At 42.0% G+C, this 27733-nt stretch overlaps 1 long non-coding RNA gene across 1 annotated transcript; it reads right to left on the bottom strand.

Annotated features, from left to right (window-relative positions):
- LOC139038080 (uncharacterized) lies at positions 1–23866 on the bottom strand. Its single transcript, XR_011491019.1, has 3 exons — positions 23606–23866; positions 19781–19884; positions 1–536 (listed from the first exon to the last, which is right to left on the bottom strand). It is a non-coding gene; the product is annotated as an uncharacterized lncRNA (long non-coding RNA).
- Positions 23867–27733: the final 3867 nt, after the last annotated feature.

The following is a 27733-nucleotide window of genomic DNA, read 5'->3' as shown; positions in this document are numbered from 1 at the left end:
TTAAAATGACACACATTTATTATTCCACAGTTTTTGTGGGTCAGGAGTCTGACACACTCCCTGGGTCTCTCACAGGCCACAATCAAGGTGTTGTTCTCTTCGGAACGCTCACCTGGGGACGCTTCTTTCAAGTTCACGCCTGTGGTTGTAGGAAGAGTTCCGTTCCTTGCGATCGTGGGACTGAGTCCTCAGCTTCCCTGAGCTGTTAGCTGGATGCTTCCCCCAGCTCCTCGTCACATGAGCCTCTCTACATCGTCTTTGGCAGCGTGGAAGTTACTTCATCAGAGTGAGCAAGCAGAGAGGGAAGAGAAGTACCGGAGAGAGAAAAAGCAGAAATCACAGACTCCGTAACCTCATCTGGAAGTGATAGGCTGTCACTTTGACCACATGATGTTCCTTAGAAGAACAGCAGCGGTCCAGCCCAGAATCAGGCGAGTGGGGTTGCACAAGGCACTGAACGCCGCGATGCAAGACGGAGACTGTCCGCCACGGGCCCATTTAAATTCAGCTAACGTGCTCCAGCTCTCTGTTTTCGCCTGCAATATGGGAATAATAATAGCAACATTGTGATGTTAGTGTGAAAAACCAAAAATAAAGCATATAAATCACTTGACACTAGCAAGAGCTCCATATATGGTAATCATTGCAATATTAACTAGGTTGTCTGATCAGCTACATTTTTATCCTTTCTACCCAGTCTTGTCTTCTCGTCCTTCTGCTCCTCAGAATCTAAATGTTTTCACTTCTCCTCCTTAACATTTTAATAACATCATGCTTTAAGTGACCAGTGTGATAGGGTAATTTCTAAGACAAAATATGTTTTCACAAGGTGTATTTACCAGTTGAACTTTATGAAATTACTTTTACTCTTTCCATGACTTCCTATTTGAATCTAATACCTCTAGAAAAAGACAAACCACGTACACCGACACACCAGGAAATACTGATTTATAAACTAGAATGCTCTTTACTTTTTTTGTATATCTAGGTTTACAAATTTACTCACTATAGATCTGCTAGAGAGATCACAGTTTTGCAAGAGTAGTATTATATTTCATAATTGTGTGACATTCTAAGAGATTTTTGCTAGATTTTGTTTTATCTTTTTTTTCTTTCTTTTTTCTATTATGGCAAGAACTTTTCCTGTTAAGCCTCAATAGTTTACCTTTGTTAGAGTCCGAGAAACTCTTGAGAAACACATGTCCGAAGAAAAAATTTAAGGAAACTCCCACCACCTGTGTGAATCTATTCTAATGTGTCCTGAAATATTTTGCTTATGATACATACAGGAAACTGTCTCCATTCCAATTCTTCTTCCTAATCTCCTATGAATCAGAGCACTGACTTGGGGAGTTAAGGTGATTCACTCCATGATCTTTCCAAGTAAAATTTCTCACCCATAGAATGATCCCCATGACACTATCCTCATGACCTGTCACTTGATCCCTTTTGCAGGATAAGTAGAACTGGGCAATGTTCTAGGGCCTCCTGAGAAGAGACCCTAGAGACCCAGCGGTGGAAAGAGGGTGCTGTGTCTCTTTTAACTGTGATCAGAGAGACTGATGTTGGAAAAAAAAAAAAAAATCAACTCACGGGAGTAAGTATCAAGTTAGAGATTAGCAGTTAGAACTGAGTTCCTAATCACTGGGGACATGGGGAAAAGAGGGGGAGTCCAGATGCAAAATTCACATAAAAGACAGCAAGAAACAAAATGGAAAAATGAGGAAAGATAAGTTAGCTCTACAAAACTAGAATGACCTGGAGCTGAAAAACTGGGCAGTGATTTTCTCCTGTTTCTTTAGCTCCATGGGGGCCTGCTGGAAACATTTAAAGGGAAATCCTTGGAACAGACATCTACCACCTGTGGCTATTGAAAAGATATATATCATTTAGATACCACTGCATTAAAAAAAAAAAAATGCCTTAGAAGGAAACATCTTGACTAACAGCAAGGTGCAAAATTAATTCATTTTGCTCAGCATTTTTGGAAACAATTGACTTCAAACCTCCATAACTTTGTGCCTGAAAGTCTCCATCACAGCTGTGGAGAAATTCTTCATGTTCTCTGCTCTGACACTGGAGATTTTTGCAACCATGAATGGACACAAAAAGATGTCAATCATATCCAGTAATGAAAAGTTCATTTCTCACTCCCTATTGTGAAGGCAGTGCCTTTGTGATAGCTATTGTATGAGTCTGCGTTCAAGCTCATTTACCTTCACATAGAGAATATCTGTTTTATATTAAAAGTTTAGACTATAGTCACCCCAGATCACACCTAATGCATTAGAATTGTAATACCATTATCCTCTATTAAATCTGTGACGACGTTATAATATCTGTGTCAGAAATAATGAAGAGATTAATGTGGAGAAAGAGATCCTGATGTCACCTCCTTCTGCATTTCAACATCAAATATTCTTGGCACTAAAAACTAGTCTCTGTCAGCCAGTGAGAATGGGGACTTTGACAATGGAGAATCCACTGAGAGATGTAAGGGGAGTTTTCCGTCATGTAGAGAGCTGCTGAAGTGATAATTTTGAATAAAAGTGAAAGTCCTTCCTTTTTCTCCTATTCTAGAAAAATCTATATTTCTTCACTTAACTTCACAGAACATACCCTCCTCAGGGGGTGGTGATATATGCTGAGAAAGGTTTATTTGAAGTGGTTCCTCCACAGCTGGATTTACGAATGGATACAATAAAGACACTTGAGGAGAAGGAAAGGCAACGCTAAACATGCTGGTCCCAGATTGTGAAGCAGCAGCCCCCTCCAATTTAAGGCGCTAGAAATGGCCTCCCCTACTGGTTTGCCTCACTGCCATCCAGTGGGTTCGAACGGGGGAACAGAGTGGCAGAGGCAATTCATTTATCCCCTCAGAAGGTAGGTATTGAGCAGTGGATTATTATTATTCCTTACTTCATAAAGCACTTTACATTATATATAACTGATGATATTTCCCCCCTCATTACAAAATAGAAAGGGCACGCATTATCATTCTCACTTTATAGGTGAAGAAACTAAGTCTCAGAATATCTCGTGTATATTTATGTAGCTATTAAAGAGAAGATCAGAAATATGAATCATGCTTCAGAGTTTGAGCTTCATTCCATAGTCAGCTGGGGCCAGTAATGGACTCAAAGTGGAGGTACGGAAGTGGAGTTTCATTTCAAAAGCTTTCTCTGTCTGTGGAATGTGGGCTGAGTCTTGGGGAAGGAAGATGGAATTATGAAGGCTGGAAGCTGCCATGATAATCCAGGCAAACCATGATGGTGACCTGAACTATCAAAAGAGAATCAACTAACTAGAGATTTAGGGAGTACGCAGTAGCGATTGGATGTTGGAAATCGGAAGGTGAGGAAGCACAAACTACTGAAGATGTCTTGGGTTTGTCATCTGGACAACTGGTCCTACAGGAACGTCATCATCTGAGATGAGGACTACTGGGTGAAGAGCTGGTTATGAAAGGAAAGGGAGGATTGTAAGCTCCATTGTAGATCATTTGGTGAAAATAGTTTGTACACAGATTTTGAGCTAAGAGAAGGCATCCTGCTTAGGTTGGGACGTGGGGACATGGATTATTCTAGAAATAGAGTTTCCAGGTACCTACAGCAGGAGAATTTCCAGGGAGTGATGGAGGCAGAAGTCAGACTGCAGGAAGTGGGGAGTGAATGGACTGAGGCTATAGGGAAGACAACATTCTGGAAAAAAATGTATGACTGAAGAAATAGAAAAAGAGCAGCAGCTGAAGGGAGCATGGAGTACAGGGAGAGTTACCTTATTTTTTAATAAAAGAACTTGTTTAAATGTTGATAAGAAGGAAGCAATTGAGAAGGAGATACTAAAAACACAGGAAATTCATTCTGTGAACAAAAAGCTATTGAACCTCCATCACTGAGATGGCAACGCAACAGCAAGCAAGAACGACAACATCCCCACTTTGTGGAAATTATGATCTCTGTTCATTTCCAAGGCAAACCATTCACTATCATGGTAATGCCCTGACCAGTAACGCTGAAGAAGCTGAAGTTGAACAGTTCTATGAAGACCTACTGGACCTTCTAGAACTAACACCCAAAAAAGATGTCCTTTTCATTTCACGGCACTGGAATACAAAAGTAGGAAGTCAAGAAATACCTGGAGTAGCAGGCAAATTTGGCCTTGGAGTACAGAATGAAGCAGGACAAAAGCTAATAGAATTTTGCCAACAGAACGCACTGGTCATAGCAAACACCGTCTTCCAACAACACAAGAGAAGCCTCTACACATGGACATCACCAGATGGTCAACACTGAAATCAGATTGATTATATCCTTTGCAGCCAAAGATGGAGAAGCTCTATACAGTCAGCAAAAACAAGACTGGGAGCAGACTGTGGCTAAGATCACGAATTCCTTATTGCCAAATTCAGACTTAAATTGAAGAAAGAGGAGAAAACCACTAGACCATTCAGGTATGACCTAAATCAAATCCCTTATGGCTATACAGTGGAAGTGAGAAATAGATTTAAGGGACTAGATCTGATAGACAGAGTGCCTGATGAACTATGGACATTGTACAGGAGACAGGAATCAAGACCATCCCCAAGAAAAAGAAATGCAAAAAAGCAAAATGGCTGTCTGAGGAGGACTTACAAATAGCTGTGAAAAGAAGAGAAGCAAAAAGCAACGGAGAAAAGGAAAGATACCCATTTGAATGCAGAGTTCCAAAGAATAGCAAAGAGAAATAAGAAAGCCTTCCTCAGTGATCAGTGCAAAGAAATAGAGTAAAACAATAGAATGGGAAAGACTAGAGATTTCTTCAAGAAAATTAGAGATACCAAGGGAACATTTCATGCAAAGATGGTCTCAATAAAGGACAGAAATGGTAGGGACCTAATAGAAGCAGAAGATATTAAGAACAGGTGGCAAGAATACACAGAAGAACTGTACAAAAAAGATCTTCACCAACCAGATAATCATGATGGTGTGATCATTCACCTAGAGCCAGACATCCTGGAATGTGAAGTCAAGTAGGCCTTAGGAAGCATCACTACAAACAAAGCTGGTAGAGGTGATGGAATTACAGTTGAGCTATTTCAAATCCTGAAAGATGATGCTGTGAAAGTGATGCACTCAATATGCCAGCAAATTTAGAAAACTCAGCAGTGGCCACAGGACTGGAAAAGGTCAATTTTCATTCCAATCCCAAAGAAAGGCAATCCCAAAGAATGCTCAAACTACCGCACAGTTGCACTCATCTCACACGATAGTAAAGTGATGCTTAAAATTCTCCAAGCCAAGCTTCATCAATACATGGACCATCAACTTCCAGATGTTCAAGCTGGTTTTAGAAAAGGCAGAGGAACCAGAGATCAAATTGACAACATCCACTGGATCATCAAAAAAGCAAGAAAGTTCCAGAAAAACATCTATTTCTGCTTTATTGACTATGCCAAAGCCTTTGACTGTGTGGATCACAGAAAAACTGTGGAAAATTCTGAAAGAGATGGGAATACCACACCACCTGACCTGCCTCTTGAGAAACCTGTATACAGGTCAGGAAGCAGAAGTTAGAACTGGACATGGAAAAACAGACTGGTTCCAAATAGGAAAAGGAGTATGTCAAGGCTGTATATTGTCACCCTGCATATTTAACTTATATGCAGAGTGCATCATGAGGAACGCTGGGCTGGATGAAGCACAACCTGAAATCAAGATTGCCGGGAGAAATACCAATAACCTCAGATATGCAGATGACACCACCCTTAGGCCAGAAAGTGAAGAGGAACTAAAAAGCCTCTTGATGAAAGTGAAAGAGGAGACTGAAAAAATTGGCTTAACACTCAACATTCAGAAAACTAAGATCATGGCATCCAGTCCCATCACTTCATGGGAAATAGATGAGGAAACAGTGGAAACAGTGGCTGACTTTATTTTGGGGGGGCTCCAAAATCACTGCAGATGGTGACTGCAGCCCTGAAATTAAGACACTTACTCCTTGGAAGGAAAGTTATGACAAACCTAGACAGCATAATAAAAAGCAGAGACATTACTTTGTCAACAATGGTCCGTCTAGTCAAGGCTATGGTTTTTCCAGTGGTCATGTATGGATGTGAGAGTTGGACTATAAAGAAAGCTGAGGGCCAAAGAATGGATGCTTTTGAACCATGATGTTGGAGAAGACTCTTGAGGGTCCTATGGACTGCAAGGAGATCCAACCAGTCCATCCTAAAGGAGATCAGTCCTGGGTGTTCATTGGAAGGACTGATGTTGAAGCTGCAGCTCCAATACTTTGGCCACCTGATGCAAAGAACTGACTCATTTGAAAAGACCCTGACGCTGGGAAAGATTGAGGGCAGGAGGAGAAGGGGACAACAGAGGATGAGATGGTTGGACAGCATGACCGATTCAATGGACAGGGGTTTGGGTGGATTCCAGGAGTTGGTGATGGACAGGGAGGCCTGGTGTGCTGTGTTTCATGGGGTTGCAAGGACTTGAACACAACTGAGCGACTGAAGTGAACTGAACTGAAGGAGACAAGAAATAAGCAAACACAACAATAGCCTCTATTAAGTATAAACTGTAACATAAAGCTATAATGTTCGAAACCCTATGGCAGTGACACAAGAATAGACAAGAGATGCATAGTGAGAAAGACTCCTCTTGTCCAAAATCTAGGCAGGCTTCTCTGAGCCCTTTTCTTGACTAGACCTCAACCTTTGCCAATAGTGACTTGGGCAAACCATAACATACCTTCTAACTGCTCAAGGCCTCATCCCTGGGATGACCTTGGCCCTCCTTCAAGTGCATTCTTGGGAAAACTGAAGGCTGCCCAAAAGAATCTACTGTCTGTTCCAACCAACACCTGCAGATGAAGTCCCAGTCTCCCAACCTCTATGGGAGGATAGAGGCAAACTTCAGTAAGGGCCAGGTAGCAAACCCAGAGAATTTCACAAGAACAAAACCCTTGTCTTGCAGTTTGTGTTCACTTCCCTGACTCTACTGAGTCCCTGCTTACATGGAGCCCTAAATGATCATTCTCCCTTAAAAACACCAAGTCTCCTCTGTACAAATCAAAATTGAGTTCAGTTCATCCTGGACTGTTTTCTCTATTACAATAGCATATTACTGATTAAAATCTGTCTTTAGCACTTGTCTCCAGCTTTCTTTGTCCCTGATAATCAAACAAAATCGTTTAAATTTTGTAAATATATGGAGTTTAGTATATGGTAAAAGTTGACATCTTAAGTCTTCAATGGGGGAAAAAATGGACATATTTAATAAATGGTGTAAAGAAAATTGGATAATTTGGGGGAAACAAAATGAAAAATAGTTATTTAGGAGGCAGAGGAAAAGTAGCCTTAAACAGGAAGAGGGCCACCTCTCCAATATTTTCATTGGAGAAAAAGAGAAGGGTGAGCACAAAGCAAGAACATTTCTGTGGTGGGGAAGCATAAGGAGAGAGACATCCCACCCTTTGGCTCCTCTGTTTTCCTTGTGACACAGAATCTGGTATTTTTGCCTAGAGTAAAGAGGATTAGAAAAATTAGGAACCTGGTGGAGATGGGAGTGGGGTAGTGAAAAGAGAATATAATGAATGAAGTTCAAGGCACAGCTGGGGACTATTCATTTGGAATAATTGAAATAGAATGTAGAATTGGGCCAAGATGAAAAGTTTGCAGAGCAGGTAATGGGTAGAGTTCAAAGAAGTGACAATTACTCCCTAGCTCTGCAGATCATGGGGCAACAGAGTCATGTAATTCCAGTTTAGGAACCAAACAGGAAATATATTCCCTGGAGCCCTGGGACAGCAGGGCAGACCCACTCAGGCATCCTAACATCAATACAACCTATTTAAGAATCACAACAAGTTTTTCTTCATAAAACCAGACAAACTTCCAAAAAGGTTGATTTCTCTACCAGTATATCTTCCTCAATATTTATTCAGTGGACTCTACAGTCCAACCTATCTTCTACTGAATATGTTATTTTTACTTACCTCGTTTTGAATGGCAGTGCTCATAGACAAAAAGAGGGTGCTGATGGGTGTTAGAAATCAAGGGAGGAGGGACTTCCCTGCTGATCCAATAGTTAAGACTTTACCTTCCAATGCAGGCAGTATGGGTTCCATCTACCCCCAAGAAAAAGAAATGCAAAAAGGCAAAATGGTTGTCTGAGAAGACCTTACAAATAGCTAAGAAAAGAAGAGAAATGAAGGCAAAGGAGAAAAAGAAAGATATACCCATTTGGATGCAGAGTTCCAAAGAATAGCAAGGAGAGATAAGAAAACCTTCCTAAGTGATCAATGCAAAGAAATAAAGGAAAACAATAGAGATCTCTTCAAGAAAATTAAAGGTGTCAAGGAATATTTCATGCAAAGACAAGTGCAATAAAAGATAGAAATGGTATGGACCTAACAGAAGCAGAAGATATCAAGAAGAGATGGCAAGAATATACAGAAGAACTATTAAAAAAAGATATTGATGATAGCCACCATGGTGTGATCACTCACCTGGAGCCGGACATATTGGAGTTCAAAGTCAGTTAGGAAGCATCACTACAAACAAAGCTAGGGAAGGTGATGGAATTCCAGCTGAGCTATTTCAAATCCTAAAAGATGATGCTGTGAAAGTGCAGCACTTAATATGCCAGCAAATTTGGAAAACTTAGCAGTGGCCACAGGATTTGAAAAAGTCAGTTTTCATTCCAATCCCCAAAAAAAGGCAATGCCAAAGAATGCTCAAACTACCACACAATTGCACTCATTTCACAGGCTAGCAAAGTAATGCTCAAAATTCTCCAAGCAAGGCTTCAATAGTACACAAACCAAGAACTTGCAGATATTCAAGCTGGATTTAGAAAAGGCAGAGGAACCAGAGATCAAATTGCCAACATCCACTGGATCATTGAGAAAGCAGAAGAGTTCCAGAAAAACATCTACTTCTGTTTCACTGACTAAAGCCTCTGACTGTGGGAACCACAACAAACTGTGGAAAATTCTTAAAGACATGGGAATACCAGACCTCCTTACCTTCTTCCTGAGAAATTGTATGCAGGTCAAGAAGCAACAGTTACATGGAACAACAGACTGGTTTCAAACTGAGAAAAGAGTGCATCAAGGGTGTATATTATCACCCTGCTTATTTAACATCCATACAGAGTATATCATGAGAAATCCTAGGCTGGATGAAGCACAAGCTGGAATCAAAATTGCCAGAACAAATATCAATAACCTCAGATATGCAGATAACACCACCCTTATGGCAGAAAGTGAAGAGGAACTAAAGAGTCTCTTGATGAAAGTGAAAGAGGAGAGTGAAAAAGATGGTTTAAAACTAAAAGATCATGGCATCCGGTCCCATCACATCATAGCAAATAGATGGGGAAACAGTGGAAACAGTGACAGGCTTTATTTTCTTGCACTCCAAAATCACTGCAGATGGTGACTGCAGCCATGATATTAAAAAACACTTGCTTCTCAGAAGAAAAGCTATTACAAAATTAGATAGCATATTAAAAATCAGAGGCATTACTTTACCAACAAAGGTCCATCTAGTCAAAACTGTTGTTTTTCCAGTAGTCAGGTATAAATGTGAGAGCTGGACTATAAAGAAAGCTGAGCAATGAAGAATTGATGCTTTTGAACTGTGGTGTTGGAGAAGACTCTTGAGAGTCCCTTGGACTGCAAGGAGATCCAACCAGTCCATCCTAAAGGAAATCAGTCCTGAATATTTATCAGAAGGACTGATGCTAAAGATGAAACTCCAAAACTTTGGCCACCTAATATGAAGAACTGACTCATTAGAAAAGATCCTGATGCTGGGAAAGATTGAAGACAGGAGGAGAAGGGGACGACAGAGGATGAGATGGTTGGATGACATCACTGACTTGATGAACATGAGTTTGAACATGCTCCAGGAGTTGGTGATGGACAGGGAAGTCTGGAGTGCTGCAGTCCATGGGGTTGCAAAGAGTCAGACATGATTGAGTGACTGAACTGAACAGAATATATTATTTTCACTTTCCTCATTTCAAATGGCAGGCCTCAAAAATAAAAAGAGGGTGCTGACGGCTGTTAAAAATCAAGGGAGGAGGGACTTCATTTGCGGTCCAGTAGTTAAGACTTCACCTTTCAATGAAGGGGTATGGGTTCAATCCCTGGTTAAAGTGCTGAGATCCCATGTGCCTCTTGGCCAAGAAACCAAAACAAAACAGAAACAATTTTTATATTTTATTGTAACAAATTCAATAAAGACTTTAAAAATGGTCCACATCAAAAAAAACCTTAAAAAAAAGAAAAGAAGTCAAGGGAGGGAACCAGGGCCTGATGTAGAAAAGACTTGGAATTGAGCAGAGCTGAGGCTGGAACTAGAAGCTGGTAGTCACTGTGACTCAAGAATTTAGGGCCAAACACCAATTTCTCATGGTAAGTAAGGAATCTAATATGCAAAAAAAAAAAAAAAAACTTGAAAAATCAAGCACATAGAATTCCAGGTAGTCTAGTAGTGAGAATTCAAAAAATCAAAGAGGCTGATTTGTCTGAAACTAGATAAAGAATCTAGAAAAGAGTCTAGAAAACTGGTAGAGAAATAACAGGGACCACAGACTAGGCTACAGACAATCAGAGTCCAAGTTGTCCACTTATCGTCCTCTCTGCCTAGAGCAGTGGCTAGAGTTGAGCCGAGGAAAGGACAATTTCTGACATTGATTTTGTTGAGAAAAGCAACCCAAATGCAGGCCTCCCTGCCAGGCAGTCACTTATGAGACATGTGGAGAAGAAAGTGTTGTCTCTTTGCAAACAGAGTTGTTTCTGAGCGTGTTCACATTACTATAACTAAATACCATAGACTGTGTACTTATCAAACTACAGATTATTTATTTCTCTCAAGTCTAGAGGCTGGGAAGTCCAAGATCAAGTTGCTAGCAGATTAAGTGCCTGATGAGAGCCCACTCCCTTCTTAAATGGCTTGGTCCCTATGTCCTCACACAACAGAAGAGACAAGGGAACTCTCTGGGTCTCTTCTATAAAGGCACCAATCCTATTTATGAGGTCTCTAACCTCATGACCTAATCACCTCATGAAGGCTCCACCTCCAAATACCATCACACTGGGGATTAGGTTTTCATATATGAATTTGGGGGACATAAACATTTAGTCTATAATGGTTTGCTAGCACACTCAGTTCAGTTGCTCAGTTGTGTTCGACTCTTTGCAACCCCACGAACTGCAGCACGCCAGGCTTCCCTGTCCATCATCAACTCCTGGAGCTTATTCAAATGCACGTCCATTGAGTCAGTGATACCATCCAACCATCTCATCCTCTGTCATCCCCTTTTCCTCTAGCCTTCAATCTTTCCAAGCATAAGGGTTGTTTCAAATGAGTCAGCTCTTCGCATCAAGTGGCCAAAGTATTGGAATTTCAGCTTCAGCATCAGTCCTTCCAATGAATATTCAGGACTGATTTCCCTTAGGATGGACTGGATTGATCTCCTTGCTGTCCAAGAGACTCTCAAGAGTCTTCTCCAACACCACAGTTCAAAAGCATCAATTCTTCAGTGCTCAGCTTTCTTTATAGTCCAACTATCTCATCCATACCTGACTACTGGAAAAACCATAGTTTTGACTAGACGGACCTTTGTTGGCAAAGTCATGTCTCTGCTTTTTTAATATGCTGTCTAGGTTGGTTACAACTTTTCTTCCAAGGAGCAAGCGTCTTTTAATTTCATGGCTGCAGTCACCATCTGGAGGGACTTTGGAGCCCAAAAATGTATAGTCTGTCACTGTTTCCACTGTTTCCCCATCTATTTGTCATGAAGTGATGGGGCCAGATGCCATGATCTTAGTTTGCTGAATGTTGAGCTTTAAGCCAACTTTTTCAGACTCCTCTTTCACTTTCATCAAGAGGCTCTTTAGTTCCTCTTCACTTTCTGCCATAAGGGTGGTGTCATCTGCATATCTGAGGTTATTGATATTTCTCCTGGCAATCTTGATTCCAGCTTGAGCTTCTTCCAGTCCAGTGTTTCTCATGATGCACTCTGCATATAAGTTAAATAAGCAGGGTGACAATATACAGCCTTGACGTACTCCTTTCCCAATTTGAAAGCAGTCTGTTGTTTCACATCCAGTTTTAACTGTTACTTCTGACCTGCATATAGATTTCTCAGGAAGCAGGTGAGGTGGCCTAGTATTCCCATGTCTTTAAAATTTTCCAGCTTGTTGTGGCTCCCACAGTCAGAGGCTTTAGACAATGAAACAGAAGCAGATGTTTTTCTGGAACACTCTTACTTTTTCAATGATCCAGTGGATGTTGGCAATATGATCTCTGGTTCCTCTGCCTTTTCTAAATCCAGCTTGAACATCTGCAAGTTCTTGGTTCACATACTATTGAAGCCTCGCTTGGAGAATTTTGAGCATTACTTCGCTAGCCTGTGAAATGAGTGCGATTGTGTGGTAGTTTGAGCATTCTTTGGCATTGCCTTTTTTGGGGATTGGAATGAAAACTGACCTTTCCCAGTCCTGTGGTCACTGCTGAGTTTTCCAAATTTGCTGGCATATTGAATGCAGCAATTTCGCAGCATCATCTTATAGATTTGAAATACCTCAACTGGCATTCCATCACCTGCACTAGCTTTGTCCATAGTGATGCTTCCTAAGGCCCACTTGACTTGACAGTTCAGGATGTCTGGCTCTAGGTGAGTGATCACACCTTCGTTGTTATCTGGATCATGAAGACCTTTTTTTAATAGTTCTTCTATGTATTCTTGCACCACTTCTTAATATCTTCTGCTTTTGTTAGGTCCATACCGTTTCTGTCCTTTATTGTGCCCATCTTTGCATGAAATGTTCCCTTGGTATCTCTAATTTTCTTGAAGAGATCTCTAGTCTTCCCCCTTATATTGTTTTCCTCTATTTCTTTCCGTTGATCACTGAAGAAGGCTTTCTTATCTCTCCTTGCTATTCTTGGGAACTCTGCATTCAAATGGGTCTATCTTTCCTTTTCTCCTTTGCCTTTCACTTCTCTTCTTTTCATAGCTGTTTGTAAGGCCTGCTCAGATAATCATTTTGCCTTTTTGCATTTCTTTTTCTTGGGGACAGTCCTGATCCCTGCCTCCTGTACAGTGTCATGAACCTCTGTCCATAGTCTATCAGAGCTAATCCCTTGAATCTATTTGTTATTTCCACTGTATAGTTGTGAGGGATTTGATTTAGGTCATACCTGAATGGTCTAGTGGTTTTCCCTACTTTCTTCAATTTAAGTCTGAATATGGCAATAAAGAGTTCATGATCTGAGCCACAGTCAGCTCTTGTTTTTGCTGACTGTATAGAGCTTCTCCATCTTCGGCTGCAAAGAATATAGTTAATCCAATTTCGGTTTGGACCATCTGGTGATGCCCATGTGTAGAGTCTTCTCTTGTGTTGTTGGAAGAGGGTGTTTGCTATGACCAGTGCATTCTCTTGGCAAAACTCTGTTAGCCTTTGTCCTGTTTCATTCTGTAATCCAAGGCCAAACTTTCCTGTTACTCCAAGTATTTCTTTATCTCCTACTTTTGCATTCCAGTCCCCTATAGTAAAAAGGATGTATTTTTTGGGTGTTACTTCTAGAAGGTCTTGTAGGTCTTCATAGAACCGTTCAACTTTAGCTTCTTCAACATTTCTGGTCGGGGCATAGACTTGGATTACTGTGATATTGAATGGTTTGCCTTGATCATTGAATGGTTTGCCAGATCATTCTGTCGTTTTTGAGACTACATCCAAGTACTACTTTTCAGACTCTTTTGTTGACTGTGATGGCTGCTCCACTTTTCCTAAGGGATTCTTGCCCACAGTAGTAGATACAATGGTCAGCTGAGTTAAATTCACCCATTCCAGCCCATTTTAGTTCACTGATTCCTAAAATATCGATGTTTACTCTTGCCATCTCCTGTTTGGTCACTTCCAATTTACCTTGATTCATGGACCTAACATTCCAGGTTCCTATGCAATATTGCTCTTTTCAACATCAGACTTTACTTCCATCACCAGTCACATCCACAACTGGGTGTTGATTTTGCTTTGGCTCCATCTCTTCATTCTTTCTGGAGTTATTTCTCCACTGATCTCCAGTAGCATATTGGGCACCTACTCACTGGGGAGCTCATCTTTCAGTGTCCTATCTTTTTGCTTTTTCATGCTGTTCATGGGGTTCTCAAGGCAAGAATACTGAAGTGATTTGCCATTCCCTTCTCCAGTGGACCACATTTTGTCAGAACTCTCCACCATGACCCATCTGTCTTGGGTGGCCCTACAAGGCATGGCTCATAGTTTCATTGAGTTAGACAAGGTTGTGGTCTATGTGATCAGATCGGTTAGTTGTCTGTGATTGTGGTTTTCAGTCTGTCTGTCCTCTGATGGAAAAGGACAAGAGGCTTATGGAAGTTTCCTGATGGGAGAGACTGACTGAGGGGGAAACTGGGTCTTGTTCTGATGGGCGGGGCCATGCTCAGTAAATCTTTAATCCAATTTTCTGTTGAAGGGTGGGGCCGTGTCCCCTCCCTGTTATTTGACCTCTGCCAAACTATGGTGGAGGTAATGCAGATAATGGCGACCTCCTTCAAAAGGTCCCATACGGACACTGCTACATTCAGTGCCCCCGACCCCTCAGGAGGCCACCGCCAACCCAAGCCTCTGCCGGAGACTCCTGGACACTCACGGGCAAGTCTGGGCCAGTCTCTTGTGGGGTCACTGCTTCTTCCTCTGGGTCCTGGTGCTCACAAGGTTCTGTCTGTGCCCTCCCAGAGTCTGTTTCCCAGTCCTGTGTATGTTCTGGCAGCTCTATGGTGGGTTAATGGTGACCTCCTCCAACAGGGCTTCTGCCATGCCCAGGTCTACTGCACCCAGAGCCCCTGTCCCCACAGCAGTCCACTGCTGACCTGTACATCCTCAGGAGACACCCAGACACAGCTCTGTCTCAGTCTCTGTGGGGTCTCTGAGCCCTGATGCTCACAAGGTTTGTTTGCGCCCTCTGAGCATCGCTGGCAGGTATGGGGTTTGAGTCTAAATGCGATTTTGCCCCTCCTACCATCTTTCTGGGTCTTCTCTGTCCTGGGACGTGAGGTATCTCCTCACAGTCACTCCAGTGCTAGGCAGCTGCCGTTCCAGGCTTGCTAAAAGTAGAGGTGAACCATCTTTGTGATTCAGAGTGGGAAAGATTTCTAGGCCACATTAATCTTCAGTAACGTCAGCGTACTCACTCAGAAGTCTAACCATCATCATTCACTAATTCTAAGAAATCAGTGTGTTCTGGCTAGAGTGAAGGACAGGGAGACTACATTTAGGAACATCAATAATTGGGTCACTTTTCCCACTTTCCCAATTTTCAGATAAACCTTTTCCTCCATGGTTTCTTACTATGCCAAATTTACATGAACTGGTCCAGTATCTTTAAGAGCCCTATTCTTCTATGACCCGGTGAGGACCAAGACATCCCATAAACTCCTTTCTTCTCTACTCTGGGGCTTTATAAAGTTTTTCTAAGTACTAATACCTGAGCCTCTTTCTTCATCTCACCACTTCCAGTGTTTCTCTGGTTGCCTGTACCCGCTTTCACATTTGTGGTTGGCCTCGTTTAGCCCGGATCCATGGTGTGCACCCTGTGTTTGACTTTGCCCCCAGCCACCTGACTGGTCCATGCTCTGCATCCTCTGGGGATTTTCAGATCCTCTGTGTGTGCAGCCCCAGCTCTTGCAGCCCCTTATCCTCCAGTTATCCAGATAGAATTCAGACAATAGTCAGTCTCCTCCCCAGTCCCTTTCCTTTCTCTCCCTGAACTGCTCACTAACCAGAGTCACTTTCTCACAGACCTGGGTTCCATGAGGGCCATTTGATATAATAATAGGACATATAGGCTACTCATTCTTAATTCTACTTTCTTACAAGGAACACTGTCCAGCCTGCTGTCCCTCTGAGAGAGAGAAATGGAGAAAGCTAGCAAGCAAGAAAAAAAAAGCAGGCCTTCACATTGAGAAGTTGACCTGGCACAGCTAGTCATTGTTAGCTGTTAGTCTCCTCTCAGATGTAAACTCACAGAACACCAATCACAGCAAGGCAATCCCAAGGTCACAATAACATGAGACCAAGCAAGGTCACGTCATAATAGCATTTGAGAAAAGACACCAGCAAGGTCACTGTGCCATGCACGACACACCCAGCACCTCCATCTCTGGGCAGGAGTGACTGCTGCTTCTTCATCAGTTACAGTTTTATTCTTACTCTTGTCTCCCCTGCTTACAGATCAGATTTATTGAGATACTCGATTATAGAATTACTCCCATTTTCTGACTAAATCAAACTTCCACTTCCTTAGACTTTCTCCCAAATCACTCAGCTAAAGCCCAAATCCTATTGTAGGTTCACCCTCTTAGTGAGACAATCCACAGTTCCCAGAATCTATGCACTCCATCACCACAATTAGTAATAAGCTCAGCTTTCTCAACCATGGTCTTGTCCCTGGTGGCCTTTGGTTGAAAGACATTGACTCTATCCAACATGAAAGGGCCCCTCCTATGTGCCAGGTCCAGGACTGGGCCATGTGGATTCAGGGAAAATATGGCATGATCTTCTTAAATTCTTACAGCTGCTTTGTCAGATGAATTTTACCATCTTCACTATACTGAAGAGGGAATGCCTAAAGAGACCCAAGACCAGACAACTAAGAAGTGGTAGGGTCAGGAATAATTTACCAATCTGTGGGTTTCCAAAATTCCTCTCTTTCCTTTAATCGGGAGCAGCAGCATTTAGCTATTCCCCATCACTGGGATCAGAAGCAGATGTCACCCAACACCTCCAGGAGCAGCAAAGAGGAAAACCAGGCCAGGCTGGCCCGGAAAACAAAAGACACCAACAGCCTAGGAATAGCATAGTGGCAAAACTCGGTAAACTCATAGAGATGTAGTTTTTGAGCCAAAGAGCCTAAAAGGCAGTATGGGTTTGAGAATGAAACAGAGTTCCACTACTTTCAGACAATCGGCAACATCTCAGTTAATAAAAACAAAAACCAAAAAGAGTAAATGGATTGGCTCGCGATGAGCTCATCTGAAGGAACAAAGGTACAATAGAAGCTGCATATATTCTGAGCAATGAGCAGAGCCGGGGAATCAACGCTCCTTGGGTAATGAGAGCAAACAAAAGGATCAGAAATAGAGAAAATAAAAACAGCAAGGAAACAGCCATCATTATCATGGGATTACTGAACCAGTGTTCCCTGGGGAAGGGCGAAAGCTAGATCTTGGGCACAGTTTCAGCCTGACAGTGTACATTGTCGGGAGTTGCCTTACACTGGTGGAAGACCATCTGTGTTTGCCTCACTTACGTTCCTGCCTCCAGGGTTGAGGATCCTGAAGTCTGAATCCCTTTTCTGTTGGCAGAACGGATCTGTCTTCTCCTCTAAGCAGAGATGTAGAGGAGAGAGGGCCTAGAAAGCTTATTGCATGTCACATTACTCTTAAAAATTGCATTTTTATGGGTGTAAATGAATCAGAAACATATGGATAAAATTTCCTGGCTTGCCACAAGCAGTCTCAAACCCCGTCACTGTGCCCTCCGAGAGGATGCTTGGAATGTCAACGCTGGTGCCAGAATCCTGGGTGGAAAGGTCAGGGGAGAGGCCCTCCCTTATCCTTGTACACCTCCTCTATGGCATAGACCCTGCAGCTGGACCTCATCGGACCCCTGAGAGACATTCCTGCACCAGACCACTGCCCACCCCCTAATTAGTTCTCATCCAATAATGAGAGCAGAAGATGTGAGCATGCACACGCACACATTACAAACACAAGCCTGTGCTCCCCCAACAAACATCATGAACAGGCCAAGATGTACACAAAGTTGTGAAATAGCAATGTCTATTTCTGAATGATGAAACTTCCCTGCAGAAAAAGTAACTTAAATATAGAGACTAGAACTAGATAGTTGAGCTATTGCAGCAAAATTCAGCCATGTGACTGTGGTGTAAAAATCCATGGATATGAACAGAGAATATTTATTGAATTTCCTTTTAAAGCCTGGAGACATCCACCTCCCAAGGTTTTGGACCTGGCTGGCTTTGTGTTCAGTATCTACATTTTAGGTAAAAGCAGAGAAACATAACTAGGCTATGTCATATTCCTCACGTGCAGATTAAGTCAAAAATTAGGATGACTGGGATGAAAATAGATACAGATGCCTCTTTGTCAACACAAAGTCTGAAAATTTGCATGGATATAACCCAAATAAGTGGACAAAGGCTTTAAGTGCCGCTGCACAAGGGCTGGACCCTAAACTTGCTATTTGCTTCCCTTGTGGCTCAGCTGGTAAAGAATCCACCTGCGATGCGGGAGACCTGGGTTCGATCCCTGGGTTGGGAAGATTCCCTGGAGAATGGATAAGCTACCCACTCCAGTATTCTGGCTTGGAAAATTCCATGAACTGTATAGTCCATGGGGTTGCAGAGTCGGATATGACTGAGTGACACTCACTTTCACTTTCTTTTCACTTTACCTTGGCCAAGTAAGTCAACCTCTCTGAAATGTTTCATTATACTTTATAACATACCCCAAACTCTCATTAGAATAAAAATTTCTCATTTACCTTTTAAAACTGGACCTTCAAAATCATCCAGATTTTGAGCTGAATTTAGAAATGCATTTCTTCAATTCAGGTGCAAGGACAAGCCATCCCAGATGCTGGTTCAATTTTTCATTCTCTGCCCCTGGGCCCACCTCCTTGACATGGCTACCAAATTGGGCAACTCAAAAAAGTGCTATCTGATCCCCTGACACATTCAGAGCACTCACTCTGGCTTCCCTCATCGCACCAGCTCACATAGCTTGTTATCTGCATTGCACTCCTACCAGCCTCCAGAGGCCTCAAAACACACCACTCTAAGCACACCTTCTATGCTGGGTCCAAGCTCCAGATCTCTGCCATTATTTCTAAAGAACAATAGGAACATTAGGAAAACTTTCCCCTGCTACTTGCGTCTTCCTGTCGTACCAGCTGACTGCACCATATTCAGGTTGACTCTGCCTGTTCCTCCACCCTGGTTTTTGTTTGGTTAGCAAATAAAATCCACATTCTTTGTCCTGCCACAGTCTCATACCCACTTCCCTCAGCAGCCCCATCCCAACATCCTTTCAACTCCAGCCGAACAGGTTATTCATCATTGTCCAACCACACCCAACTGATACAACTCTGTGTCTTTCCCTGGGAAGTTTTCTCTACTGCTATCCTCTTCTGGATGTTTGACTAAATTCCAGGCCTCCTTGAAAGGCCTCTCTTGCCTCTAGTTGACCTTCTCCTCCTCTAATACAGGGAGTCTTCCCCACCCGCTCCAGCCCATGTGACCTTCCTTTCCCTAGCACATCTACTTCCAATGCCAGTATGTGGTCCAGCATGCAGAGCCTGCTATGGCAATTAGCTTTTTCCACACACATCCTATCTCCCTACTCTGGGTGGAAGTCCCTGCTGGGCATGACCTGTGCCTTCATTATACAGGATCTTCAATGGGAGATAAGTTCGTATTTTAATACCTTAAAGCAAGACTGGAGCAGTTAGAAGTTGACGTGAAATCTGATTCTATTGATAAAAGAGTTGTTTATTTACTACTGTAAGTTTTTACCATTTTATTCTCTTTGAACAATGTGGTCCCTGGAATCCTTGTCAGGGAAAGAAAAACTCCAACACCCTCAGCTGTCTGAGGCGTAGGCTATAAATGGACACATGGTGCCCTCTGAGGAACGGAATCAAATGTCCCATCAGAGGAGTGTTGTTTCTCTGAATTTACCCTCCAATCCAGACGATGGTCCCAGGTTATGTTGCAAAACTGCAGAGCTCAGGGAATGGGGTGGGTCCAGGACTTCTCCTGAAGGCAGAGTGTGAAGTGGAGTCCTGAGATGAAAAAGAAGAACTCCGGGTGAGGTGAACCTATGCGAAGCCTTTGTGAAACAAGTATTCGTCCTATATCCATGGTACATGAATGTTCCAAGCCTCATCCGTCTTCTGCTAGGGACAGACAATAAGCAATTTACACTGAAAATACAGATGCAAAATAATTATATTTCACAGACTTTTCCTAGAATATGACCTAAAGCGAATTATTGAGTCTCTCTATGGTTTTACCTCATTGGAAAAGACCCTGATCCTGGGAAAGACTGACGGTAAAAGGAGAAGGGAGTGGCAGAGGATGAGATGGTTAAATAGCACCGCTGATCAATGGACATGAATTTGAGCAAAATCTAGGAGATAGTGGAGGACAGGGAAGCCTGGTGTACTGTAGACCATGGGGTCCCAAAGAGTCAGGCACGACCTAGTAACTGAACAACACCAATGGCTTCATCTATGTTTATTTATGGAGATGACACCTGCAGCTCCCTCATAGGGTGGTAGAGAAAGTCATGGTAAAAAAAAAGAAGAAGAAAAGAAAAAGGTGATACTTTCTGGCAGTGGAGTATTATTTGGTCATCCTAAGGAATGAAGTACTGATACATGCTACAACTGGATCTTGAAAACATGCTGAGTGAAAGAACCCAGATGCAAAGATGCAAAAAGCATGCCACATATTGCATGATTCCATTTATATGAGACGTTCAAAATTAGCAACTCCGTAGAGACAAAAAAGGAGATCAGTGGTTGTCAGAGGTTAGAGAGAGGGAGGAATGAACAGTAACTGCTAAGGGGTATGGGACTTCTCTTAGAGAAGATAAAAATACTGTGGAATTAGAAAGTAGTGATAGCTGAACAACCTTGAAAATGCACTTAAAAGCACCGAATTGTATACTTTAAAAGAAAAAGCGTGAATTTTGTGGCCTATAAGTCATATCTCAATTTTTTAAGTGTAAAACAGCATATAGACAACCTGTTTGTCAGACAGCCTGGCAGATACAAGCACTCAGCAAATGGTGCTGTGATTGGGATAAGGATTATTGAAAAGTATAAGATAGGAGGAAAAAAGTTAGATGAGGGTAAATCCTGGTTCTTCCACTCACTAGCTCTGCTGAGTAACCTTACTTGGGCAAGGTTGCTGTCTTCAATTCAGGTTCTGAAAAGTTTAAATGGGACCCATACCACTATCTATCTTGTTATATTAGGTAACATATATAAAATTCCCTTTCATAGCCCCTGGCATGGTAGATCTGCTGCATATGCCATAGTCCTCTTCTTTAGTTCCTACTAAATCTCATACCTGCAATAACTCTCAGAACACAGCTGGAGTTGGCTGGGAGTTGGGATGCCAACTCTGGAACTAACAAGACCCCAGAAGGGATTCTAAGTAGGGATCATGCAACGTGCTTCCCCAGAGAGCCCCAAAACAGAATCACCAGAAAAGCTGGTAAGAATTGCAGTCCAAAGGGAAGCCAGAAGTCAGCACTGGGAATGTGAACCCACAAACTGAGTCTCAGCCGAGTCTGAGCCTCTGGGCTTAGCTATAGAGTAAGTCAAGGGGTCAGAGGCCAAGCAATGAGAAGTGGGAGCTGAGACACAGGGTCCAGGAGAAAGGCCATGAGGAAGCAATGGTGTTAGGGCCCAAGGCAAGGCCTGTTTATTTAAGAGACATTAAACTATACCGGACCTAAGACCTGATATCTGTTATTCTCAACTAGTCAGTAAATCATTCTCCTTGTCACAGAAACCTACATAGGAGGAGGGGAGGGACGGGAGAGAGGGGGAGGGGAGAGGGGTTCTAGGGAACTGGGCGTGATTAATCATCACGGCCTCTCCCTGGACAACGCTATTCAGCGCGCAGCAGCTGGGGGTGGGAAATCCTTCGTCTTCTTAGCCCACAGTCTAACAGTCCTGCCAAAATATTGCCACTGGGTAAATTTAAGGACAAAATACAGTGATTTGTTAGATGCAAAATTTCTGGGATAGGAGACTTTTTGCTCAAGAGTTGAAATTATTGCATTGAAAAATGCTGGTGTTTACTGCTGCCGGCTGTCTCAGGGGGTAGGGAAAGGGGAGAATTTGATTCCAAGAAGAAATTCCTCCTAGCTGTCTCTTAATCTATTCTGTGATCAATACTAACACTATCATAATACTTAAACTCTTCTCCCTTGTTGTCACTCGTGTACGTATGAATTCATTACCAAGGCCAGACGGAGGACAATAATGGGTCTGCAGATAAAACAAGGGCACATTATTTTATTATAATCTATAGAGAAGCCACCTGGTCAGAATAATAAATGATGCCAGGCACCTTCCCTGCAAACCGTGGGGCCCTTGCAATTCTTCCCCCTTTCCTCTTGCACAGAGATAGATCCATTTCCTTAAAGGCCATTGGACTCCAAGGCAGAGACGTGCACATATGTTTTTGCTTAGGGCCTGCATGTCCAGTGATGTCCAGGCTGTTTCTCTGGGACCTGGCCAACACAACTTAGTGAGTCTGGGTTTGCAACTGCAGCCATTCTGCATTTCAAAGATTTCTCCTTTCGGGGAAGTATACTGCACCTCAAGGCAGAGGCTGAGGTCTGGAGCCCACTGGGAATGTGATTAACAAAGAGCTCTGAAAGCCTTTGGCTGCTGAGACAATACTAGGATTCTTCCAGGATGTGCTCCACATCCCGATTTGCACACTTAAGGGCTTTACACACGGACCCACTTACACAAATTTAGGTCCATGCATTCAAGTGTCCATCAACATGCATATCCCATGTGCATATGCATCTCACACACTTATGCATATGTACACAAGTACCCTTGTGCATTCAGTTGAAAATACACACACATGCACACGTATGCATTGATCATATATTCAAGCACACTCATAACCCACAGATATACTTATGCATGTCCACACATACATGCACACTCACACTCTCTTTATGCATATGGATGTGTAGGTCCTCATATTCATGGCAGGAATTCTGTAACAATCTTGTGGTGTTCAAGTTATAGCCATATAACCTTCCAGACAATTGCACCCCATTATAAAAGTGATATATATTAGGAGACATAGTGAAAACAATTACAGTATTTGCTCCACCACAGGAAGTCTATAAATCACTGTGCCTTGCATTCAGCAAAAGCAAGAAACAAAGCATCATTCAGAACATAACCAAAATGTGACCAGGTATTAACATTGCACAGACCTTCAAGTAGAAACATTAAGGTGCTGATATTAGCACAGGCTAGCTGACTTCGCCATCAGCAGTTTCTGAATACATTCTAATTTGAGATGAATGAGGATCTGAGGGTGAGGACCATACACATCTCTGTGGCTTTCAAATAGAGACAGGCTTGGGGATATTATTCTTGCTAGTGGCGTTTCTAGGGTCCAAACAGGCCATTTGATTACACAAGAAATGCACTGGAAAAGAGCAACATCTTTTTCATTGTCATTTTTCTTGGCAAAAGGAAAGCTTGGCAAAACCACATCTTGGAAATAAAGCAGAAATTTTGGAGGCAGTTAGCCTAAAATCCCAAACCAGATTCACAACCAGATATATTCTTTAATGGGACTCTGTCTGCTTGTAAATAGGTGGCAATGAGAATTAACTACTTTCCTAGAGTCAGCCTGAACAAGTGTTGACTCTTCCACCCCTCCCCATCCTACATGGCAACCCCCACCTCCCGCTGCCCATCTTAAACCCTAAGAAACAAATCTCTCTCTTACACCATCAGACTCAGAGAAACTTGAAGCCAGTTGTTCTGGAGTTGAGTTTACAGATGCTCTCTCGGGACTAGAGTAGTGCCCTGGAAGAACTGGAAATCCGGTGGCCAGAGAAAGGGGAATAGGAGCAGATTAGGGGTGGGTCAGGAGGTGGGGGTGGGGGAAAGTTGGGCAAAAACTTCAAGTCTGAGAAATCAGAGCCCATGGTGCTGCCTGGAATTCCAAAATGGGGAAAGAGATCTCAGCTGCTTTCATATGGAAATTGACCTGGAAGCGGACTTTGTCTCCGAGTGGAACTGAAACCAAGACCAAGTTCAGTGAACCTGACACAACGTTCAATCAAGCATTGAAACCCAGGAGAAGAGAAGGCAGGAAAAGGAAGGCAGAGGGTCAAAGAGGCTCCCTTTCATTTGGACTTGGTTATGGAGGTGGCCATCGGAGGAATTAAACACCGCCAACAACTTGAAGGCAAAATCCCGTCTATCCGGAGGATGTGTTCAGCTGGGCTTTAAGTGAGAGAAAAGAAAAGGAGAGAAGAAGGAAAGAGAGGAAAGCAAGCAAACAAGGCAAGAGGGAGAGAACAAAAGAAAGGAAGGAAGAAGAAGAGAAAGAAAGGTAACAATGACAATCACTCAAAGAAATGATTCTGAAATTGGCAAAAATAAGCACAAATGCATAATATGGTGGGTGTAACAGAAAGAAGGAAAGAACTTGAACTTGTCTATATTCTGCCAAGATTCCCCTACCCAGCCCCACCATAGATAAAGGCTTTCAGAGATAAGAAGATTCTTAAGAAAATACAAATAGGACTTTTGAGGGCTTACTATTGCTTTTAGTTGTTGTTGTTGTTGTTGTTTTGTTAATTGCATCTTCAAAAGAAAGTTAAGAAGCCTCTACTCTTTGCAAAAATACACTAATATAGTTTATTCCTGGATATTTTGGGGGGGGAAGGGGGGCTAGTTTCCTGTCTTTTGTCCTTGATTTATTATTGCCTTTATTTGTTCTCCCCGATTTGGTCCATTTTATTCTTATTTTAAAAGAACAGCTCCAAAGACCCTTCTATTTTCATGGAAATTGCTCAGTAGTAACAATTTCAGATAGCTTCCAGAAGAATAATCATCATGCTGGCTGTTTCACCCAAGATGCTTTGCAGCATTTCACATAACAATTTACTAATTAATGACAAATTAAATGGAATTTGGTAAGAAGAATCAGAGGTTAGAGTACTGGTGTATATCATGTGTAAAAAGGTATGCAAATATCTTCAGCCCATTTGTGGTTCATCACTGGGAAATAATAGCTATTCTACTTGAAAATTTCAAATGCAGGATGGCTGCTGCATAGAATTTGGAAATTATTCATCATTTTAATTTTTGAACAGTTTCTTAGATTAGACACTGTTCCTTCATTTTAGAGGCACAATGAACATAGTCTTTTGTTTTAATAACTTTAAAATCATAGAAAGTCTGCCATACTTTACTGCTTATATTAATTATATATTAGGAGTTAGGAGGTAAAGAGCAGTTTTTGGAAATCAGCAGCTGAAGTTTTCATCTTTCAGAGCCCTGACTCCATTCTAATAAGCAGGTACTGGCAAACTACAGCCTGCAGATGAAACCCAGTTTGCCTGTTTTTGTAAATAAAGTTTCATTGGAACATAACCTCACCCAATCCTCAGCATGTTGTCTTTGCCGGCTCCACACTTTCATGGCAGAGTTGCAAGAGCCATTTGTAGCCAGCAAAGCCTAAAATAGTTACAGAAAATTTTGCTAACCCCTGTCCTAGAGGATAGAGCTGGAGAGAGAAGATTTATCCCAAAGAGAGAATAAAGATTTTTAACTGAGAACATACTAAAATCATTTTAATGTTTCCTACCACTACCTAAAGCCCACAAATGGTCATTATCAATATAGCTGTCATAAAATTTGTCACAATTGTTTCTTGCTCAGTATACATTGTGGGGGTGTGGGGTGGGGAGTGAATGCTTGCTTTAGTCAGTTCTTCTGTAGCCCAACGGAGCAGGTGACTCACCACAGGGAAACACCAGTCACTCCTCATAAGACAAGGTTTGCAAAGAGTGAAACTGTCTGCTCTATGTGGAAGATCCTGGGGAACAAAGAAGATTTCCTACATCAAATAAAGTGATTGCTTTGGGCATATGTCAGTTAACTTATTTTTATTGTTTCTAATTTTGGGAGTGAGACAAAGTATCTTTAGTTTTCATTTGCAATTCATCTTCTTTTCAAATTATTAATGTTCAAAAGATTTTTGGAAAATGAAGATTTTTACTGCTTTTAATATGCTCCTCCCTGGGATACAGGGTGCTGTAAACACACATTAATTCAACTCCAGAACATATGGGATGTGTCATGTTGATGAGGGCAGAGACAAAGCCCAAGACAGAACAGCCCTTGCACGTCCCCAGCTTGGCACCACCCAAAGGCTCCTATCACAGCTTAACCAAATGTCAGCTTAAAGTGAGAAGTTTCAGGATCATTATTTTCATGTAAACTGATCACTATTTTTCCCCATCAGTAGCTTAATTATGTGTCTGAATTGGCTGGCTGCACAGTCTGTCTGCACAGTCTCAGCCCCTTTCCTCCTGGAGCTTACAGTCTCTTATGATCTCAGCCTTATACATCTGGTGGGTTAGAAGATGCACTGAACTAGGAGCAATGTGAGCAAGTAATGTGACCTGACAACTCCATAGTGCAGGAAGAAATGAGATTGGTTTGGGATATCCAAACTTGGTATCTGTATCAATCTCTCTATCACTGAGAGACAGATACATAGATAAATACTACTGAGAACCTACTGTGCCCCAGCACTGTGCCAGGTGCTGGGTAAACAGCTGGGGAAAACAGATATGCCCTTGCCCTCAGGAAGCTTGCTGTTGCATGAATATATTGTGAGAAGGGAGTCAAGGAAGGTTATTTAAACACACACAAATACAGAATAACAAATTATGACAAGAGCAATGAAGAGGCATCAACAGGAGTGGTTCTACTTTAGCAGGAAAGACTCTCCAGGGAAGGGACATGAAGGATGAGCCAACTAGAAAACTGTGGTTGGGTGGGGTTCCAGATAGTCTGTGTAGCTGCCAGGATAAAGTGCTGAGACAGGAAAGAGCTCTGCACAATAGAGTAATTGAAGTAAGACTGCACTCATGGCAGACATTACTAATCTATCACAGCTCTCCTTCCTGTTGAAAATAGACAATGCCTCAGAATTCTCAACAAAGCATTCCAGGCAGCCACCACCAATCAACTGGAATTGGTGAATGATGGAATCCATTTGTCATCCCTGGACCACATGGTTTTGGAAGGTCCTCTCAGCCCTGGAATTTTCTGATACTCTGATTCTTATTTTAGTCAGTATTTGAATACTAACTTTTTTTTTAGCAATGAATTTCACATTTTTAATAAGGCTAAGGATTTTACTACATAGCAAATTAAGTAATTTTGTTTCTATCTGGCACAGCATTAAAATTGTTTTATCATGCAAACTGTAGACTTTTGATGATGGCCATTCTGACCGGTGTGAGGTGATATCTCATTGTAGTTTTGATTTGCATTTCTCTGATAGTGAGTGATATTGAGCATCTTTTCATGTGTTTTTTAGCCATCTGCATGTCTTCTTTGATGAAATGTCTGTTTAGGTCTTTTTCCCACTCTTTGATTGGGTTGCTTGTTTTTCTGGTATTGAGCTGCATGAGCTTATCATGCAAACTGCATTGAATACATATTATCCATCACCGCAAATTATTGGAAGCTCCTGGAGGATGGGGACCGTATCTCCTGTACATGCAGCCTCTGCATCCAAGGTGTTATCTTACATGTGGTCAATGTTGGCTTAGTATCTGCTGGGTAAAGCCTGAACTTAGAAGTGATTTAGCTTTTTCTTTTTTCTTTTTATTAATTTTTTTTGAGTATAGTTGATTTACAGTGATATGTTAGTTTCTTTTGTACTAACTGAATACTAACATCCTTCATGTTCCTGTTTTCTTCCAACTTTATAAACTTCCTGGAGATAATGAAATTTCTCTTTCATCTCATTCCATTCAAATTCCTATACCCAAAGCCCATTTCTATACCTGCATTCTAAAGGAAATTCCCTTTCCATGGTGAACTC

This window comes from Odocoileus virginianus, chromosome 13 (assembly GCF_023699985.2).
Source record: "Odocoileus virginianus isolate 20LAN1187 ecotype Illinois chromosome 13, Ovbor_1.2, whole genome shotgun sequence".
Lineage (NCBI taxonomy): Eukaryota > Metazoa > Chordata > Mammalia > Artiodactyla > Cervidae > Odocoileus > Odocoileus virginianus.
The sequence above is the reverse complement of the archived record's forward strand: the minus strand, read 5'-3'. Positions and strand labels throughout refer to the sequence as shown.